The sequence below is a fragment of the Acomys minous genome, assembly GCF_964271855.1.
Source record: "Acomys minous genome assembly, chromosome: 7".
NCBI classification, from domain to species: Eukaryota; Metazoa; Chordata; class Mammalia; order Rodentia; family Muridae; genus Acomys; species Acomys minous.
Window position 1 is genome coordinate 103,470,475 of NC_140488.1, and position 22,873 is coordinate 103,493,347.

Below are 22,873 nucleotides of genomic sequence, written 5' to 3' on the forward strand. Positions count from 1 at the left end.
AGAAGGCTGGTGATTTGAGCGGCTGGAAATTGAAAACGACACCCTTTGCATTTTCCCCCACATTGAGCTATCTCAGTCTTCCCATCTCTCCCCCGGGCTCTCTTCACCAACCCTGCAGGTTCCATTCCATAAGGAGAAAATACAGTTCAAGATTTTCCATACATATGCACCCGGGTTTTCTCACTGCATATATTATGTTTTAAGATGGCATTATTTTATTTTTCCTCAAACATTAATGAAATATCCCTAGTTCTCTCACTATATCACTTTCCTAGAGGATCTCATTACTTTAAAGAAGAAAGTGTGTTTGTTTTTTTAATTGTTTCCTGGAGCTGGAGAGACAGGTCAGTGATTAGGAACACTGGCTGTTCTTTCAGAGGACTGGAGCTCAATTCCCAGTACCGCAGGGCAGCTCACAGCTGTCTATACCTCCAGTTGTAGGGAATCTGACACACACCAACACACATGCAGGTGAGACACCAATGCACATGAAATAAAAATAAATATTAGGAAAAATTGATTTAGCAAAAGGGCAAAAGTAGAGTGGAAAAGAGAATGTGTGTATAGCGATTTTCTGACCGGCGAACAGAAATAAAAAGACAGAAAGGTCCTCGTCAGTGAAAATTAATTTCCTCTCTCCTTGTTCCCCATTTTTCCTCCCTTCCTTCCACCTCAGGCTCGGGTTCTTGCCTGCTGTGATTAGCAGCTGGTGGCTGGTGGCTGGGAGACTCTTACACTGTCTGAGAGGATGTGGTAGGAGAGTCACGAATTTTTTTTTTGTTTTTTGTTTTTCAAGACAGGGTCTCTTTGTGTTAGCCTTGGCTGTCCTGGACTCACTTTGTAGACCAAGCTGGCCTCAAACTCACAATCTGCCTGCCTCTGCCTCCCGAGTGCTGGGATTAAAGGTGTGCGCCACCACGCCCTGCTGAGAGTCACAAATTTAACAAGGAAAGAATGGGGAAGAAAAAAAGCTAAGAGCCTCACAGGCTGCTTGTTGTTGTAAGATATACCTCTGGGAGACAAAGAGGATATATAAAGATACCCTAAGGCATGGGATGTAGCTCAGTTTGTAGAATACTTGCTTAGCAGGCACAAAGGCTATTCAATTACCAGCCCTGCATAACCCTTGGATGGTAGCCCATTCCAGCACTCGGGAGGAAGAGGCAGGTGCATCGCTGTGAGTTTGAGGCCAGCCTGGTCTACAAAGTGAGTCCAGGACAGTCAAGTCCACACAGAGAAACCCTGTCTTGAAAAACAAACAAACAAACAAAATAACTACATAAATTCCAGGCCAGCTTGGGGTACATGAGATTACAGCTTAAAAAAAAGCTTAATAGCATTGTATACAGAAATAATGTGCATAGGCAATGGTAGCACACACCGTTAATCTCAGCACTTGGGAGGCAGAGGCAGGCAGATTTCTTTTGAGTTCTAGGACAGCCTGGTCTACAGAGCGAGTTCAAGGACAAGCAAGGCTATACAGAGAGACCCTGTCTAAAAAAAATAAAATAAGATGCACAAATGCATGAAGGCATGTGGAGAGTCACACTATAAAGAATTAGATCGAGATATTACAATACTGAAGTGAAAGAGTTTAGATTTTATCCTTTAAGAAATAAGAAACTACTGAAGGTTTTTAAAAACAAGCATTCACACATGCCTGCGCGTCTCTCTCTCTCTCTCTCTCTCTCTCTCTCTCTCTCTCTCTCTCTCTCTGTGTGTGTGTGTGTGTGTATGCAAGTGCCCGATTATATGTATGCAAACCAGTTGTATGCAGGACTATGTGAAGGCCACAAGATCCCCTGGAACTGGAGTTCGAGGAAGATAGGAACTACAATGGGTCCTGGGAACTGAAGCTGGCTTCTCTGCAAGAGCAGTAAGGACTCTTAACCACTGAGCCATCTCTCTAGTAACAGTCATGTTTGTGTCTTAGCCAGAGTAGTGTGCAATTTTATTGGGACCTGAAACATAGACTTTAGATGGTGTGACTGGAGGACTTACTTAGAAAAGAATACAGACCAGTAAATAATAAAGTTAGCTTCAAAGATGTGCAGTAAGAATATTTTCTAGAATAAATTTAGCACCCTTAAAGAACTGTGACTAGAAATGATATAACCCACACATAAATACACTGGAAACCCAAACTAAATCTAACCCCAAATGAACATGTTAGGTGAACCTCAAATTTGTTTTGTTTTGTTTTCTAACAGGGGCTCATGGTGTAGCTCTGGCTGTCCTGGAACTCACTATGAAGACCAGGCTGGCCTTGAACTCACAGAGATCTGCCAACTTCTGCCTCTCCAGTGCTGGGATTAAAGGCGTGCACCACCATGCTCGACTGAACCTCAAAATTTCTAACATCTCTCCCAAACCCCCTAACATAAGGAAAACTATAATGAGGCTCTCAGTGGAAATGAACAGCAGTTTAGATAAATTGCAGACATTATAAAACATATTACCATGTGACAGTATAGCAAGGTGACAATACTTTCAGATTAAGCCTTTCTAACTTTACAAAGAGTCAGGAAGGGAGACTGAGAGATAAAGGGAGAAAGATGCCAAGATAGTGAGTGGGGCCAGAAAATTGTCAGGTCATCTGGAGATTTTGGAGGCTGACTAGGCAGACCTTCAGGACTAATCGAAAGCTTTAGGTGAATGATAGAGATTTGAGTTCATTTCTGAGTATCAGAATGAGTGTATGATGGTACTATTCTGCCCAAATTTGAGAGACTCCCCGAACAGACCACCCAAGAGCCGAGTCCAAATGCAATAAGGAAGTCTTTATGCAGGTTCCAACCCAGGCCACCTCTCCCATGCACTGACACAGCAAATGCAGGGAAGTGGCCTCGAGTATCAATTGAGAGGGGTTTTTATAGGTTTTAGACAAAGAAATGGGTTTTACAGTATATGGTTGGATGGCATTTGGCCAGAAAAGCTGCAAGCAGGGAGTTACAAGCCTTGGAAGTTTCGTGGTTGGGTAATAGGTATAGGGGCAAGTTGGCCTATAGAAAAGATTGGTTGAAGCCGTCATCGGGTGTTAGGAACTTTAGCCTGGCTTCTCCTAATTGGTTGTTGCTATGTGCCAGGCCACCTGCTTGACCAGCAGAGAGTATATTTGGACTTTCCCAAGGTGAGCTGATTGTGTTGCTAGGGAATATTTTTCTACTTAGACTAGTTTGTGGTTTTTCTGGAATCTGGGTTCAGCCCTTGGCCAGGTTTAACACAAAATGGAGTTTCTTCTTCAAAATGGAGTGTGTATGGTCCTTACAGTACCATTGACTGAGCCAGGGTATACAGAAAAACAGGTTTTGTGGGGACAAATAAAATGTAGTTTGACTTGGAGTATGTTTAGGTGTATGTATGGAACAATAACTCATCCAATCATTATTTTCTTCTTTCTTCCTTTTCAACCCTTCTTTCCATTTTTGTTTTGTTTTGAGACAGGGTTTCACTGTATAATCAAGATGGACTGAAACTCACTATGTAGCCCAGGCTAGCCTCTAACTCATGTTCCTACTTTCCGTCTATTGTTGTAGGACACAGCTAACAATTCTTTTCTTTCTTTCTTTCTTTCTTTCTTTTTTTTTTTTTTTTTTTTTTGAGATAGGGTTTCTCTGTGTCACCCTGGCTGGATGTCCTGGAACTTTGTACACTCCAATACCGTCCTTCCAACCCACCGAACCTAGATAGGAGAGAAAGGAGGTTTATGGGAACAGGAGAAGTAGACCTTGTTGAATTCATTTCCTGGGAGAAATTCCCCTGGCATAGTTGGCAGGATTTCAGCAGATCAGCAATTCCACCAAAGTTGCTGTTGTAATCTGGAACCAGCAGCTGGAACCCGGAGCCTCGAAGCCTTCACTGGAGCAGTTTTCTCTAGGAGTGCCTCGAAGTGGAGCAATGAACAGCCAAACAATACCAAGACCCCAAAAGCCCCAGCCTCCTGTTGTGGAGATATATATATCCTCTCAGAGTCTGTACTAAGATGTGTTTCAGCTGGCATAAATCAAGCCCCCTACAGAGTGGTTCAACTTCTAAGTGGATAAACATCACCTGTTCTCTCACAAGTCTGTTTCCCATCCCATACTTGGGATCAAAACAAAAACATTTTTATATCCACTACAGAACTTGCTCTGTAGACCAGGCTGGACTGAAGGACTCATAGAGATTAGCCTACTTCTGCTTGCCAAATCCTGAGATTAAATGTGTGCACCACCACTGCCCAGGAAAAATTGCATTAGATAGCCGGACAGTAGCAATGCCTACAATCCCAGCATTCAGAGAGGCAGAGGCAGGAGGATCACTGTGAGTTTGAGGCCAGCCTGGTCTACAAAGTGTGTCCAGGACAGCCAGGACTGTTACATGGAGAAACCCTGTCTTGGAAAAAAAAAACTCCCCCTAAAAAAGTATATTTATTTATGTGTGAATGTTTGTTTTGCCTGCATGTATGTCTGTGCTCATGTGTGAGCTTGGTTCCTGAAGAGGTCAGAGGAGGATGTCAGATTCCCTGGACCTGGAATTAGGAATGGTTGTGAACTACACTGTGGTACTTACTGAGAATTGAACCCCGGTCCTGCAAAAGCAGCCAGTTCCTAACTGCTGAGCCACCTCTCCCAACAATTGTTTATTAACCAGCACCTGGCACTGTGCTGGGTGCTGAGGGTGTGAATGAATAATAATAAAAAAGTCACTTATGTTTATTGGGCACCTGCTATTTAAACACAAGAGATTCTGGAACAAATAAAACAGACTAAGATCAACGTTCTTGTGACATATTCCAGTAAGGGACAACAGAATCAAATAAAACAGTTCCTAATTGTAGTGAATGCTATCAGGAAAACAGAACAAGTTACAAAATAGAGAATGCTCCAGAGAAACAACTACTTTAGATACTATAGCCAAGGTCGGCCTCTCTGAGAATGTGTCCCGTAAGTTTAGACCTCAATAATAAGAGCTAACTAGGGACAAAGCAGAATTAAATGTGTAACAGCCATAATACGATACTGGGAGGACGTGGTGTGGTACAGGTAAGGATTAGATAACATCTATAGACATGAATAGAAACTATATGCATATCTTTTAGGAGTATAAGGTGTAGTTAATAAGGTAAGGTAAAATTAACAAAATAAAGCCTAAGTGTGAGCAGCCTGTGTGATAACAAAGAGCCACAGTTAGCCTACAGTGGTATGCAGTTCCTCTCCCCAGATAATTCCTCTGCATTGTTCTTGAGAGGTGAAAAAGAGAAGTTAAAGGATATAGCAAAAGGCTGAATCGCAAAAAACTAAACGCAAAGCAAGTCGGAGTTGCTGACAAAAGATTCCTGCCATTGTCAAAGATGGGTGTCCACCTGCTCTTGTTGCCTTGGTGTGTGGTCTGATCTCTCTCAAAATACAGTATGTGATGTGAGGTGGCTCCCATAGCTCAAGGTTGCTCTGGAAGCCTTCCTCCCACACATGCATGTCCACTTAGCACTTTTAAGCATTTAATTAGATAGATAATTGAATGCATTCAGTCAGACAGCTATTGATAACCTGGGTGATTCATACATCTGCTAATATCCTGCTAGAGAGGATCTCAGAGGGATCTTTCCAACTCATTTCTCTTCAAAAAGATAAACTATTAGATAAAAAATATTATGAGAAGCTGGGTGTAGTGACACACACCTTTAATCCCAGCACTTGGGAAGCAGAGGCAGGCAGATCTTTGTGAGTTCGAGGCCAGCCTGGTCTACAAAGTGAGTCCAGGACCCCGTCTTGAACCCCGTCTTGAAAAAAAAAAACCACAACATTTTCTAATTTACTTGTTCAAGGGCACATAGCTAGGATGTATCCATTCACGCTGAGTTTCCTGATGACGCCTGTTGTAATGGTTACCATTGATTGTCAACGTGGTAAGAACTAGAATCATCTAGGAATAAACCTCCAGCCATGTCTGTGAGGGACTTTCTTGACTGGATCCCTTGAGGTGTGAAGATATATATGAAGTGTGGGTGGCACCATTCCACGGCCTGGGGTTCTAGGCTAAACAAAAAGGAGGAAAGCACAAGCTGGGGATCCACATCCAACTCTGCTTTCTGACCTTGGATAAAATGTGGCCAGCCGCCTCACATTCCGCTCACCATGACTTCCATGCATAGCCTCAGATTATGAAGCAAAAGCCGCCTCCCCCTCCTAAAGTAGCTAAGCCACAGCTCTGGGGTCCAGGTTCTTACCTATGCAGTTGTACTCCTGGTGCAGATTTAACAGCAACTGGTATGTGGATGTGATGAGAGAAGGTGACCAGGAGTTCTTTGCAGAATTTGAGTCTCTGAAACCAAGTATGGTTTGAATACTCTTGTGGGGGAAATCAGGATGACGACAAAAGTACCAAACCAAGCAGCTAAGAATAAGTTTTAAATTATGTAAAAATAATACAGCCACTTTCCAATTCATCAAAAAGACCTCTGTATTTTACAGCATATTACCGGGGAAATGTTCAAATGACACTGTATGGATTTATATTTGAAACAACTCAGATTGAATACAGTGGAAACTGATTTGTATAGAGAATTCAGTCCTTGGGGAGGAAATATGTATGAGTCATCAGCTGTAGATTTACTCAAGTTTTACATTGTGAAATAATTTTTTAATGTTTGCTTTAGTCAGCACGAAAGTCCATAACTACAAAAAATTTTAATGATTTATTTTGAATTTTAAAAAATTTGTTCACTTTACATCCTGATTATAGCCCCCTCCCTTGTCTCCTCCTGGTCCCACCCTCCCTCCCACATCCCCCTCCTCCTCCCATAGTCCTCAGAAAGGGGGATCACTTCTCCCCTAATATCTGACCTCAGCCTATCAAGTCTCATCTGGACTGCCTGTGTCTTCTTCTTCTGTGGCCTGGCAAGGCTGCCTCACCACGGGGAAGTAATCAATGTGTGAGGATTAGAGTCCATGTCAGGGTAGTCCCTACTGCCCATATTGTGGGACCCACAAGGAGTCTGTGCTGCCTATCGACTACATCTGAGCAGGGGGTCTAGACCCTCACCACGCATGGTCCTTTGTTGGTGCATCAGTCTCCGTAGTGCCCCCCTCCTCCACCCAGATTTCTTGGCTCCATTGATCTCCCTGTGGAGTTCCTGTCCCCTCCAGGTCCTTCTATCTCCCAATTCTTCCATAAGACTCCCTAACCTCCATCTGGAAGTTTGGCTGTGTGTCCCAGCATTTGCTTTGATGCTCTGATGGGTGGAGTCTTTCAGAGAACCTCTATGGTGGGCTCCTGTCCTGTTCCTTCTCTTCAACCGCTTTCAGTGTCTATTCTATTTACCCTTCTGGGTGAGAATTCTCTCTACTTCCTCCTTGTTATTTAGCTTCTTTAGGTCTGTGTATTGTAGTGTGGTTATCCTGTATTATGTGGCTAATATCTGCTTATAAGTGCGTATATACTATGTGTGTCTTTGTAGGTCTGTGTTACCTCACTCAGGATGATCATTTCTAGTTCTAGCTATTTGCCTGTAAATTTTGGGAATTCCTTGTTTTTAATAGCTGAGTAGTATTCCATTGTGTAAATGTACCACAGTTTCTGTATCCATTCTTTGGTTGAAGGACATCTAGGTTGATTCCAGTTTCTGGCTATTATGAATAAAGCTGCTAAGAACATAGTTGGTAAATGTCCTTGTTGTATGGTGGAACATCATTTGGGTATATGCCCAGGAGTGGAATAACTGGGTCTTGAGGTAGAACTATTTTCAATTTTCTGAGAAAGTGCCAGATTGATTACCAAACTGGTTGTACAAGTTTGCACTCCCACCCACAATGGAGGAGTGTTCCCCTTTCTCCACATCCTCACCTACATGTGCTGTCACTTGAGTTTTTGATCTTAGCTGTTCTGATAGGTGTAAGATAGAATCTCAGAGTCATTTTGATTTGCATTTCCCTGATGACTAGGGACATTGAGCATTTCTTTAAGTGTTTCTCAGCTATTCAATATTGCTTTGTTGAGAATTCTCTGTTTCCTCATTTTTTGTTTTGTTTTTGTTTGTTTGTTTGTTTGTTTGTTTGAGTCAGAGTTTCTCTGTGTAGCCCTGGTTGTTCTGGACACACTTTGTAGACCATGCTGGCTTAGAACTGTTTCCTCATTTTTAAATTGGATTATTTGGTTTGGTGGTGTTTAATTTCTTTCTTTCTTCATTCCTCCCTTCCTAACTTTCTTTCTTTCTTTTGCTTTTAGTTTTTTCAAGACAGGGTTTCTCTGTGTTATCTTGACTGTCCTGGACTCATTTTGTAGACCAGGCTGGACTTGAACTCACAGCGATCTGCCTCACAGTCTCCCAAGTTCTGGGGTATTTAATTTCTTTTTTTTTTTTCATTGAAAAATAAAATCATTCATATTACATCTCAATTGCTATCCCATCCCGTGCATCCTCCCATTCCTTCCTCCCTCCTGCTTTCACCCCATTCCCCTTCCCTATGACTGTGACTGAGGGGGACCTCCTCCCGCTGAATATGATGCTAGGGTATCAAGTTTCTTCTTGGTAGTCTGCTATCCTTCCTCCGAGTGCCATCGGGCCTCCCCATCAAGAGGACATGGCCAAATATGGGGTACCAGAGTTCGTGTGAAAGTCAGTCCCCAGTCTCCACTTAACTGTGGAGAATGTCCTGTCCCTTGGCTAGATCTGGGTAGGGGTTTGATGATGACTGCACGTATTGTCCTTGGCTGGTGCCATAGATCAAGCAGAACCCCTGGGCCCAGATCCGCCCATCATAGTGTTCTTCTTGTAGGTTTCTCGGACCCTCTGGATCCATCTATTTCCCTATCTCCTATATTTCTCTCATCTTAGGATGTCCTCACCTCTATCCCACTTTCCTGGTAAGTGAAGACTTTCATGAGACATGCCCCTTGGGCTAGTGTCCAGTTATAAGTGAGTATGTACTATTTGAGTATCTTTGCTTCTGGGTTAGCTCACTCATTATGATCATTTTTAGTTCAATCCATTTGTCCACAAATTTCAGAAATTCCTTGTTTTTAATAGCTAAGTAGTATTCCATAGTGTAAATGTATCACGGTTTCTTTATCCATTCTTCTACTGAGGGACACTTAGGCTGTTTCCATGTTCTGGCTATTATGAATAAGGCCGCTATGAACATGGTTGAGCATATGTCCCTGTTGTATGCTGGAGCATCTTCTGGGTATATTCCAAGGAGTGGAATAGCTGGGTCTTGAGGAAGCCCTATTCCCAGTTTTCTGAGATAGTGCCAGACAGATTTCCAAAGTGGCTGCACTAGTCTGCATTCCCACAAGCAATGAAGGAGTGTTCCTCTTTCTCCACATCCTCACCAGCATGTGGTGTCACTTGAATTTTTGATCTTGGCCATTCTGGAATCTCAGAGTCGTTTTGATTTGCATTTCCCTGATGACTAAGGAGGCTGAGCATTTCTTTAAGTGTTTCTCAGCCATTCGATGTTCCTCTGTTGAGAATTCTCTGTTTAGTTCTGAGCCCCATTTCTCAATTGGATTATTTGGTTTGGTGGTGTTTAATTTCTTGAGTTCTTTATATATTTTGGATATTAGCTCTTGGTCAGATGTAGGGTTGGTGAAGATCTTTTCCCAGTCTGTAGGCTGTCACTTTGTTCTGTCGACAGTGTCCTTTGCCTTACGGAAGCTTCTCAGCCTCATGAGGTCCCATTTATTAATTGTTGATGTTAAGGCCTGAGTTGTTTTGGTATTCTGTTCAGGAAGTTGTCTCCTGTGCCAATGAGCTCAAGGTTCTTCCCTACTTTTTCTTCTAACAAATTTAGTGTGTCTGGTATACATTGAGATCTTTAATCCACTTGGACATTAGTTTTGTGCAGGATGATAAATTAAGGTCTATTTGCCTTTTTCTACCCATAGACATCCAGCCAGACCAGCACCATTTGTTGAAGATGCTATCTATTTTTCATGGTATGGTTTTGGCTTCTTTGTCAAAAATCAAGTGTCCATAGGTGTGCAGATTTATTTCTGATCTTTGATTCCATTCCATTGATCCAACTGACTGTTTCTATGCTAGTACCATGCAATTTTTATTACTATTGCTCTATAGATCAGCTTGAGATCAGGCATGGAGATCCCTCCAGAAGATCTTTTATTGTATAGGATTGTCTTAGCTTGTCCGGTTTTTTTGGGGGGGGGTTGTTTTTCCATTCATAGTTAAGAATTGGTGGCACACGTTTTTAATCCCAGCAGTTGGGAGGCAGAGACAGGCAGATAACTGTGAGTTTGAGGCCATCCTGGTCTACAAAGCTAGTCCAGGACAGCCAAGGCTACACAGAGAAACCCTGTCTCAAAAAACCAAAAGAAAAAAAAAGAATTATTCTTTCAATGTTTTATTATTTTAACGATTCTTTGACAATAAAACAGGTTAACTACTGGCAACACCCAGCCTACCTCAAAGAAGATGATGAGCATCAAAGAATCTCCTCATGGAGATGGCTTCAAATGTGGCGAACCAGCCACTGGGCAAAATGTCCTTGTTTTGGCCACAGACATAATTCCACCTAAAAATGGGCAAGCTTGGATGTAGGCACAGTCAACAGCCAAACTCTGCCAAGACAGGGTACAGAAGTATTCAATAGTTCCTGCCTCAGAAATATTGGGCCAGAAGGCTGAAGAAGATGTTCCAACATTATAAGAGTTTTGGGTGACTGTTCAGGTAGTAAACTGTCCCTGTTATCTCATTTGGGAAGCTGCTAACCTGTACTTCCTGTATACTCAGGTAATTAATTTTATTCCTTCTCATGTCTCTGATGGGGTTGCGGACTTAGTTTTACAATTAAGCTTAGTTGTTTTGGGGTTACGATGTTTTTAGGTCTAGATAGATGTTTTAAGTTAATAGAGATGAGATATGATAGATATTGATTTACATTCAGAACTTTAGACTCACCAAGATAGGAAAGATGTTTTCTTTAAGGCTGCCAAATACAAATAGCCAAAACACTATGAATGTAATATTTACATAATTCTTGATTGTTTCATGATTCTTCTTGCTGTATGTAATTTATTGTATATATGTGTAATAATATAAATGTATATGTAAAAAATAATTTTAAAAAGAGAAAAATATGTAAAAAATTGTTCTTTCAAGGTCTGTAAAGAATTGTATTGGTATTTTGATGGGAATTACATTGAATCTGTAGAGTAAGATGGCCATTTTTTACTATGTTAGTCCTACCGATCCATGAGCTTGGGAGATCTTTCCATCTTCTGATATCTTCTTCAATTTCTTTCTTCAGAGACATACAAGTCTTTCACTTGCTTGGTTAGAGTTACACCAAGATACTTTGTGGGTGTTTGTGGCTGTTGTGAAGGTTGTCATTTCCTTAATTTCTTTCTCAACCCATTTGTCTTTTGTATATAGGAGAGGTACTGATACTTTTCTTTCTTTCTTTCTTTCTTTCTTTCTTTCTTTCTTTCTTTCTTTCTTTCTTTCTTTCTTTTCTTTCTTTCTTTTTCCCAGACAGGGTTTCTCTGTGTAATAGCCCTGGCTATCCTGGAACTCTCTTTGTAGGCCAGGCTGGCCTTGAACTCACAGAGATCCACCTGCCTCTGCCTCTCAAGTACTGGAATTAAAGGTGTGTGCCACCATACCTGGTTGGGTTACTGATTTTTTTTCAGTTGATTTTGTATCCAGTCACTTTGCTTAAGGTTTTTTATCAGCTGTAGGAGTTCCTTGGTAGAATTTTTAGAGTCATTTATGTATACTATCATATCATCTGCAAATAGTGATACTTTGAACTCTTCCTTTCCAATTTATATCCCTTTGATCTTTTTTAGTTGTCTTATTGCTCTGGCTAGGACTTTAAGTACTATGTTGAAGAAATACAGAGAGAGTGGGCAGCCTTGTCTAGTCCCTGACTTCAGTGGAATTGATTTTTCTCTACATTTAGTTTGATGTTGTCTGTGGGCTTGCTGTATATTGCCTTTACTATCTTTAGGTATGTGCCTCGTACCCCTAATCTCTCCAAAACTTTTTGTTTTTGTTTTTCAAGACAGGGTTTCTCTGTGTATCCCTGGCTGTCCTGACTCACTTTGTAGACCAGGCTGGCCTTGAACTCATGGCTATCTGCCTGCCTCTGCCTCCCAAGTGCTGGGATTAATGGCATGTGCCACCATGCCTGGCCTCTCTCCAAGACTTTTAACATGAATGGGTGGTGTATTTTTTCAAATGTTTTTTTTAGCATCTAAGGAGATGATCATGTGGGTTTTTTCTTTCGGTTTGTTTATATGATATATTCCACGGATGGAATTCCATATATTGAACCACCCCTGTATGCCTGGAATGAAGCCTACCTGGTCATGGTAAATTATATTTTTTATGTGTTCTTGGATTCAGTTTGCAAGTATTTTGTTGAGTATTTTTGCATCAATATTTATAAGGGAGATTGATTTGAAATTCTTTTTCTTTGTTGGTTCTTTGTGTGGTTTAGGCCAGGCCCTTCTGGCTTTCATAGTCTCTGTTGAGAAGGCAGGTGTAATTCTGATAGGTTTGCCTGTATATGTATGCAAGGGATGGAGAGAGATCCAAGCTCAAAGCTGTGTTGCTGTCACACAGTCCTTCTCAGGATGGCAGTCATTTTCAAATAGTTTATCAGAAAATTATCTCTATGGGCTGGAAATGTAGCTAAATGTAAAATGCTTGACTAGCATGCAGTAGGTGCTGGATTAAACTTTCAGTGCTAAATAAAGGGGTTTATTTAGGCCAGAAGCAGTGGTGTACACCCGTAATCCCAGCTTTGGTGAGGCACAAGGTGGCTGCTGCAAGTTCCTGGAACTTGCCCTGTAGACCAGGCTGGCCTAGAACTCACCGATATCTGCCTGCCTCTGCCTCCCTACTGCAGGAATTAAAGGCATGTGCCATGACTGCCTGGCTTTCTCTCCACTTTTATAGGGATACAATGAACACGGTAGTATGGGCAATGAAGACAGGCAAAGTGGCGCACGCCTGTAATCCCAGCACTCAGGGAGGCAGAGGCAGGTGGATCTCTGTGAGTTTGAGGCCAGCCTGGTCTACAAAGTGAGTCCAGGACAGCCAAGGCTACACAGAGAAACTCTGTCTCAAAACAACAAAAAACAAGAAAAAAGGAAAAAACCCAAAATAATAAAGAAATAAAGGTAAAATAAAATAAAGAAAAAAGAAAGCAATGCATCCTGCTGTTTTGTCATTATAAAAGAAATGTCAATTTTTGCTCCTCTCAATAATATATCTTCATAGTTTTCAAAATTCCTAAAAACAAGGCTTTTAAATTGTTTTACATTATTTGTCAATCTGAAGGGTGAAAAATTATAACTCATTTTTGTTTTCTTCCCTCTCTATGCTTCTATTTTATTTTGTTTGAGTCAGGATATTACACTGTAGCCATGCTGGTCTCAAACTGCCCTAGCCTCCATAGCGCTGGGATTTTAGGCATAAGTTACTAGATTGCTTCTATTGTTGTTATTATTAGTACAAACAGCAAATGTCTGAAGGAGCATACTGTGGGGTATTTAGTGCTAATGATAATGATGCTTATTGATTTGCCTGCTCCCAGGCTAGTGTTCAGCTACTTTTTAAAAAATACAGGCCAGGCCCACCTGCCAATGGAAATTAGTATGGCACAACAACAAGAAAAGTAACTAGTACCACCTCAAAAAATTAAAAATTTAATTATTATATGAGGCCAAGCATATAACAAACCTATTATCCTAGCACTCAGGGGTTCCATATAGGAGCATGACCATAAATTCACAACCAAACCGGGCTACATTGGTTAGTTCAAAGCCAGCCCGAGGTATAGAGTCAAACTACTCTATGATCCAGTCATATTTCTTCTGGGAGAAGTCGCTTAATATATGCCTTAATAGTGATAATATTAAGCTTAATAATAGGGATACCTGCATATCCAAGTTTGCTGAGGGACTTGATGATAGCTAGTTACAGGACCAGCCTAAGATGTCCATCAAAAATGAAAAGGTAAAGGAAATGTTTTATTCAGCTTTATAAATAATTTCAACTGAGCCAGGTGCCATGGTGCCATGGCACATATCTCTAATCCCAGAACTTGGGGAGACAGAGGCAGGTGGATCTTTGTGAGTTTGAGGCCAGCCTGGTCTACAGAATGAGTCCAGGACAGCCAGGGCTGTTACACAGAGAAACCCTGTCTCAAAAACCCTCCCCAAAATTGTTTTTGACATTATAATTGTATAATTTCCCTGCCCCTTTCTTCCTTCTTCCAACCCCTCCCATGTGCTCCATTGCTCCATCGCTCTCTTTCAAATTTAGTCTCTCTTTGTTTATATATATATATATATGCATATATATGCATATATCCCTAAATATATTATACAACCTGCTCAGTTCATATAATGTTTCCTGAGTATATGATCTCACTGCTGACCACTTAGTGAATGCTTTGTATATTATAGATATTAATCTCCTGCCCAGTGTCCAGCCAGCAAAGATTTTCTCCTGTTCTGTAGACTGCCTCTTCACTCAGTTGACTGTTTCCTCTGATGGACAGAAGCTTTTCCACTTCTTCCCATTTATTGATTGTTGGTCTTATTTCCTGAGGGACCAGAGTCGTATTCAGAAAGTCTTCACCAGGGCCTGTAAGTTGAGGCATGCTGTCTTACTTTCTCCCCTAATAGTTTCAGGGATTCAGACCTTATGTTGAGGTCCTTTATCCATTTGGAGGTGACTTCTATGCAGGGTGAGACATAAAGATTTAGTTTCATACTTCTGGGTCTTGATATCCAGTTTCCCCTACACTGTTTGGTAACAGTGCTGTCGTTTGTTTCTATAGTGGCGATGTTTCGGCCTCTAGCTGTAGTTGTGCAGGCTTCTATCTGGGTTTTCTGTTCTTGTCCCTTGATCTATGTGTTTGGTTTCATTCTAGTAGCATGCTGTTCTTGTTAACACACCTCTGTAGTATAGCTTCAAATCACACGTTGTGCAATATTCTTTTTGCTCGGGATTCCATTGGCTATCTTGGGTCGTTTGTGCTCCCATATGAATTTTTCAGATTTTTGTTTCTGTGAAGAACACTACTGGAATTCTTTATATTTTATTTTTGAGTTTCTATTGAATTTGTAGATTGTTTTTGGTAGCATGGCCATTTTCACTATGTGATTTTTTTTTTCACTATGTGAGCATTGGAGGTTGCCTCGTGTTTCTTTTTTTTCTATTGCTGTGATAAAGACCATGACCAAAGGCAGCATGAGGAAGAAAGGGTTTATTTTAACCTCCGTGGTCACATCACAGTCCACCACCAAGGGAAGTCAAGACAGGAACCTGAAGTCAGGAACTGAAGAAAGGACCACAGAGGAATGCTGCTTATGGGACTGTTCGGATGGCTCATTCATCTAGCCTTTTTATACAGGAACACCTGCCCGGGGGTAGCACTACTAACAGTGGGCTGGTTCTTCCCAATGCCAATCATTAATCAAGAAAATGTCCCACAGTTTTGCCTACAGGCCCATTTGATGGGGGTATTTTCTCAATTGAGAGTCCCTCTTCCCAGATTTTCCAGATGGCCCAGGCTTGTGTCAAGTTGGGGAAAAAAAACTAGTTAGCACAGAGGTCTTCTACTGTCTTCCTCAGTTTCTTCCTCAGTGTTTTAAGGTTTTCATAGTCAAGGTCTTTTGCTTCCTGTTATTTTTTTTACTCTACCATGAGTGGGACTGTTTCTCTGATTTCTTTCTTTCTTTCTTTCTTTCTTTCTTTCTTTTTGTTTGGTGTTTGCATATTTTTAATTAAATTTTTAAGAATTTTTACACATACATTTATATTAATAACACATATACAATAGATCTCCTATAGCAAGAAGAACCATGACACAATCAGGAATTATATAAATGTTACATTCTTAGTGTTTTTGGCTATTTGTATTTGACAGCCTTGAAGAAGACATCTTTCCTACCTTGGTGCATCTAAATTTCTGAATGTAAATCAATCTCCATCACATATTGTCATTATCAACTTAAAACACCGATCTAGACCTAAAAACATCTTAACCCCTAGACAACTAAGCTTCATTGTAAAACTAAGCTACCTGGTCTTCATATGATTTCTTTCTTAATATGCATTGATACATAGGAAAGCTGCTGGTTTTTATGTTAATTTTGTGTCCTGCCACTTCACTAAAAATGTTTATCAGCTCCAGCACTTTTCTGGTACAAGCGTTAGTGTCTCTTACATACAGAATCATGCCATCTGCAAACAGGAAAATTTAACTTCTTTATTTGTTATCTTTTTTTTTTTGAAACAAGGTTTCACTGTGTGGCCTTGGCTGTCTTGGACTCACTTTGTAGACCAGGCTGGCCTCAAATTCACAGAGATCCACCTGCCTCTGCCTCTCAAGTGCTGGAATTAAAGGCGTGCACCACGACGTCCAGCTATTGTTATATTTTTTAAATTTACCTTTATTTTATATGCATTGGTGTTTTGCCTGCATGTATGTCTATGTGAGAGTGTCAGATCTTGGAGTTAGACAGTTGTGAGCTGCCATGTGGGTGCTGGGATTTGAACCTGGGTCCTCTGTGCCCTTAACCACTGAGCTATCTTTCCAGTCCCCTATTATCTTTTTATTTCCTTCTCTTGTCTCATTGCTGTAGCTAAGACTTTAAGCACTATACTGAATTGGAGTTATCACCCTTGTTCTTGATTTTAGTGCTAATGCTTTGTGTCTGGCATAATTTGGGCGAGAATACTGTCATATACAGTCTTTATTATGGTGAAATAAGTTTGCACAGCTCCAGGGACAGGAGCAGTGAAGGAATGAAAAGACAAACACAGGCACACAGTAACGTAGGGACCAGGTGAACTGGGCTCTCTGATGGAGAAAGAGCAGCACCCCAGAATCTCAGTGTGTTATTACACAAAGAGGCAGGGTTATTGCATACAGCTGGACAAGGAGGTGGGGTTGTTATATAAGGCTGAAAAAGGAGGCAGGGTTAGCTTATCTCTCTAGGAGCAGTCTCTGAAGGGTAGTAATCTTCAGGTGGTAAATATTCCGGGAGAGAAAGCTATCGTGGACATTTTCTGCACACATTATCAACATCCACACACAGACCAGAATGCAGCTTTGACATCCCTCTGAGCCGCACTGTGGGAGGGAAGCTTTGCTATTTTCCCATGGGTGTGAGACTCTGCTTCTTAACTTGGCTGTGCCCAGGTTAACAATACACATTCACTCCCCGTATTCCCTCCATCCTTAGTATCTTCAGAGCTTTCATCATGAAGGGACATTATATTTTGTCAAAGGCCTTTTCTGCATTTTTGACATGATCATGTGACTTTTGTTCTTGAGTCCATTAACATCATGAATTACATTGATTTACATATGTGACTGATCCTTGAACCTCTGGAATGAAGCCAACTACTTTTTTCTTTTGGTTTTTCAAAACAGGGTTACTCTGTGTAACCCTGGCTGTCCTGAACTCTCTTTGGAAACCAGACTGGCCTCGAATTCAGACTGGCCTGCTTCTACCTCAAGTGTGCTGGGATTACAGGTGTGTCCCACCATACCTGGCTGTTTGTTCAATTTCTTCCTTCCTTCCTTCCTTGCTTTTCTTTTTCTTTTTTTCTTTTTTCTTTTTTCTTTTTTTCTTTTGAGACAGAGTGTCTCTGTGTAACAGCCCTGGCTGTCCTTTACCCGGTTGTAGAGCAGGTTGGCCTTGAACTCACAGAGATCTGCCTGCCTCTGCCTCCTGAGTGCTGGGATTAAAAGCGTGCGCCTCCACTGCTGGCTTGTTCAATTTGTTAAGATGTATAATTAAGTTAGGTATTTAAGATTTCACTGATTCTATACAGTATGCATTTAGAACTTTAAAACTCCCTCTTGTGTCTGCCTTCAATTGTATCCAATGGATTTAGGCAGGGTTTATTTTCACTTTCATTTTCATTGTCATCTAGGAATATATTTTCTTCTTGATTTGTTCAATGGTTCCATCCATTGTTATTTTATTATCACTGTATCACTGTTATTCTCTCTGTCTCTATCTCTCTATTTCTCTGTGTCTCTGCGTCTGTCTGTCTGTCTGACTGTCTCTCTCTTCGTCTCTGTCTCTCTCTGAGTGGAATATGGGTCCGTGTGTGCCATGATGCACATGTGGAGGTCAGAGAACAACTTTTAGAAGCTGCTTCTCTCCTTCCATTGTGGGTTCTGGAGATCAAACTCACATTTTCTGGCTTGTTGAGAACGTGGTTTTATCCATTCAGTAGCTTGCCAAAGGAAGAATTGCTCGCACACATTATTCAATCTTTACAGAGTTGGTTGGATGTTCCTGTTGTTTCACCTCCTGTTGATTTCTGTCTTTATTCCAGTGAGGTCAGACAGAATACAAGAATCAATCATATTTTCCTATATTTGTTGAAGCTTGCTTGGCTCCCCAATGTGTGATCTATTTTAACATATATATCCTATAGACGCTCAGAAGAATGTGTGTCCTGGAGGTTTGGGTGGAATATTCTGTAGATGTCTGCTAGGTGCATTTAATTTATGATGTCATTTACCTCCAGTGTTTCTCTCTTTCTATGTCTGGATGGTGAGGGTAGCAGATTAAAGTCACCTACCTCAATATCTGGGTTGAGATTAATCAGTAATTTAATATCTAGTAGTATTTGTTTTTATAAAATTGGGTGTAGAATTGTAATGACTTGCTTTGTAGACCAGGCTGGCCTCGAACTCACAGTGATCCACCTGCCTCTGCCTCACAAGTGCTGGGATTAAAGGCATGCGCCACTATACCCAACTTAGTACTAGTAATCTTAAGTTTTTATTTATTCACTTTACATCCTGATCATAGCCCCCTCCCTCCTCTCTTGAAGGAGAAACATTGTCTTGGCTTTTCATGGAACTTGTGGCTTTGTATTGGGACACGCACATCCAGAGTACATTTGTTGGCTGACTCTGTCACTCCTGTGTTGAACAAGCATTTTGATTGGTGTTTGCTGTTCCCTCAGCTTGGTTCTTGCTGGCTCAGCTTGGTGATGCTTACATTTTGGTTGTGGAGTCACTTGTTGCTGGCATGTGGGATTATCCCCCACATGCCTAGGGGTGGCATAAGCTCTGACTACACACAGTGCAGCAGGGAAGTGTGCAGGAGGAGGAGTTGGGGAGTTGCTCATCTTCTGGTCTCCTGAGCCAGAGTGCTTGTAAAGTGATAACTGGTATCTGGAGGTCCTATATATTGGGACCTCAGGGACCTCTATGCACTCAGGGCTGGAGTGTGGGCCAGGGACAGCAATTGACAGCTGTGCATTCTCATGAACTAGGGCTTGCAGCAAAGCCAAGTGCATGCTGGGATTGGGGGCACACGAACTCGGTTCTCACAAGTCACGCAGCACGCAGTGTGATAGGACTGTGTGCTGGAGGTGGGGGGGGGGATGTGCACCCACTCATACAGCAGGAGTGGGTTCTGGTATGTGTGAAATTAAGCCATAGAAACTGGAGACGACTGAAACTGGAGATTCATAGGGTGACTGACGTGCTCCAGCCTTGGCTAGGGAACAGCAGGATGGTGGGTGGGGTCAGAGCCTCTTGGCTTACTGACATCTGGGGAAATAGGCAAGGGTGTACTGACCTCTGGGGCAATGGGTAGAGGCCGAAACCTCTGTGTTAAATGAGTACTGACCTCTGGGGCAATGATTAGGGTCAAAGCCTCTGTGGTACAGGCATGTTAGCCTCTAGGATGACAGGAGAGCCCCAGAGGCTCTGCTATTCAGGCACAATGGCCTCTGGAACAATGGGTAGAAACTGTTTTTAAGATCTTCTTTCTCTCAATTAACAACTATATTATCTTTTTTCTCATTATGTTATGGTGCCCTCTATTTAAATGTTTAATTTTTCTTAAATTCATTTTATCCTCTCTCCTTTCTACTCTCTTCCCCTAAATCTTCTTATGGCTGCCAGCTTCATAGCTTAACTCAAATATTGCTTTCTCAGCGTCATGTCCTGCTCACCATGATTAGCACGTTCATGCTGCTCTAGGATGTACTGTATGTCATTACTCAGATTTATTTTCACCAGAGAGCACCTCTCTGAGTTTACTTCAGTGAATTTAATAAGTATTATTACGGTTTGAATGTGGAATGTCCCCTGAGGGCTTGTTTGCAAAGTGATGATGGGCTTCCTGGTTCAAGAGCATATTAACAAAATCAACAGACCACTCCAATGATTTATTACATAGAATTTGAGGCATTGTTGGATGGTTGTGGGTACTAGGAGGTGGGATCTAGTAGCAAGTCATTGAATGTGTCCCTTTCAAGGGTTTATCTTATTCCTGGCTCCTTGTTGCTCTCTTGCTGAGCACATCATGGGGAGCAAGCCAGTAAGCAGCACCTGTTCATGGCCTCTGCATCAGTTCCTGCCTCCAAGTTCCTGACCTGACTTCCCTGGATGATGGACTACAGGCTATAAGATGAAAACACCCTTTTCCTTCCAAAATTGCTTATGGTCATAACGGATTGTTAAAATTATTATTCATTCCATTCTCTCTCTCTCTCTCTCTCTCTCTCTCTCTCTCTCTCTCTCTCTCTCTGCTTTTTTAACTTAAATATTTTTACTTATGTATTTATTTATTTATTTTTGGAGGAAAGGGTTTATTTCCACTTAAGCTTCCATTTCATTGTTCATCATCAAAGTAAGTCAGGACAGGAACTCAAACAGGCCGGGATCCTGGAGGCAGGAGCTGATGCAGAGGCCATGGAGGAACGTTGCTTAATGGCTTGCTCAGCCTATTTTCTTTTCTTTTTTTTAAAATATATTTTATTAGTTTATTCATATTACATCTCAATTGTTATCCCATCCCTTGTATCCTCCCATTTCTCCATCCCATTTTCCCCTTCCCCTCCCCTATGACTGTGACTGAGGGGGATTACCTCCCCCTGTATATGCTCATAGGGTATCAAGTCTCTTCTTGGTAGCCTGCTGTCCTTCCTCTGAGTGCCACCAGGCCTCCCCATCCAGGGGACATAGTCAAATATGGGGCACCAGAGTTTGTGTGAAAGTCAGACCCCACTCTTCACTCAACTGTGGAGAATGTCCTGTCCATTGGCTAGATCTGTGTAGGGATTCAAAGTTTACTGCACGTATTGTCCTTGGCTGGTGCCATAGTTTGAGCAGGACCCCTGGGCCCAGATCTGCCCATCATAATGTTCTTCTTGTAGGTTTCTAGGACCCTCTGGATCCTTCTATTTCCCCATTCTCCCATGCTTCTCTCACCTAGAGTCCCAATAGGATGTCCTCCCCTCTATCCCACCTTCCTGGTAATTGAAGACATTCATGGGACATATCCCTTGGGCTAGTGTTCAGATATAAGTGAGTATATACCATTTGATTCTTTCTGCTTCTGAGTTAACTCACTCATTATGATCATTTCTAGTTCAATCCATTTGTCCACAAATTTCAGAAATTCCTTGTTTTTAATAGCTGAGTAGTATTCCATAGTGTAAATGTACCACAGTTTCTTTATCCATTCTTCTACTGAGGGACATTTAGGCTATTTCCATGTTCTGGCTATTATGAATAAGGCCGCTATGAACATGGTTGAATATATGTCCCTGTTGTATGCTGGAGCATCTTCTGGGTATATTCCAAGGAGTGGAATAGCTGGGTCTTGAGGAAGCCCTATTCCCAGTTTTCTGATATAGTGCCAGACAGATTTCCAAAGTGGCTGTACTAGTTTGCATTCCTACCAGCAATGAAGGAGTGTTCCTCTCTCTCCACATCCTTGCCAGCATGTGGTGTCACTTGAATTTTTGATCTTAGCCATTCTGATAGGTGTAAGATAGAATCTCAGAGTTGTTTTGATTTGCATTTCCCTGATGACTAAGGAGGCTGAGCATTTCTTTAAGTGTTTCTCAGCCATTCGATGTTCCTCTGTTGAGATTTCTGTTTAGTTCTGAGCCTCATTTCTTAATTGGATTATTTGGTTTGGTGGTGTTTAATTTCTTGAGTTCTTTATATATTTTGGATAAATTTTTTATTTTTAATTTATTCACTTCATATCCAGTTTGCAGCCCCCTCCCTTGTCTCCTCCTGGTCCCTTCCCTCCTTCTTCCCCCTCCCCCTCCCCTAATCCTCAGAAAGGGGGAATCCCTCCTTCCCTATCATCTGGCCTCAGCCTATCAAGTCTCATCTGGACTGTCTGTGTCCTCTTCCTCTGTGGCCTGGAAAGGATGCCCCACCAAGGGGAAGCGATCAACATGGAGGCACCAGAGTCTATGTCAGAAGTAGTCCGTACTCCCTGTAGGCTTCACCTTTTCCAAACTTACTTTATTTGGGTTTCTTTAAATGCCTATATCTCCCTTCCAACCACCTACCCTAGATAGGAGAGAAAGGAGGTTTATGGGAACAAGGTAAGTAGACCTTTTAAAATTCATTTCCTGGGAGTGATTCTCCTAGCGTAGCTGGCAAAATTTCAGTAGAACAGTAAACCACTAAAGTTGCTGTTGTAATCTGGAACAGCAGCTGGAACCCAGAGCCTCGAAGCCTTCACTGGAGCAGTTCTCTCTAGGAGTGTCTCGAAGTGGAGCAATGAACAGCCAAACAATACCAAGACCCCAAAATACCAGCCTCCTGTTGTGGACACACAAACACACACACACACACACACACACACACACACACACACACACACACACACACACACCTTCTCAGAGTCTGTACTAAGATGTGTTTCAGCTGGCAAAAGCCAAATCCCTCCATGAAGTGGTTCGACTTCCTTCTAAGTGGGTAAACATCACCTGTTCTCTCACAAGTCTATTCCCCATCCCACACTTGGGATCACAACAAAACCATGTTTATATCCAATACCTATCCCACACTTGCGATCAAAACAAAAACATGTTTACATCCACTACAACTCCTCATATTGTGGGACC

The 22,873-nt window shown here is 41.7% G+C and overlaps 1 long non-coding RNA gene across 1 annotated transcript in view; it reads left to right on the forward strand.

Moving 5' to 3' along the window:
* The window catches only part of LOC311601664, a 37,320-nt gene that overhangs the window by 778 nt on the left and 13,669 nt on the right, over positions 1-22,873 (forward strand). The gene's annotated exons all lie outside the window — the stretch shown is intronic.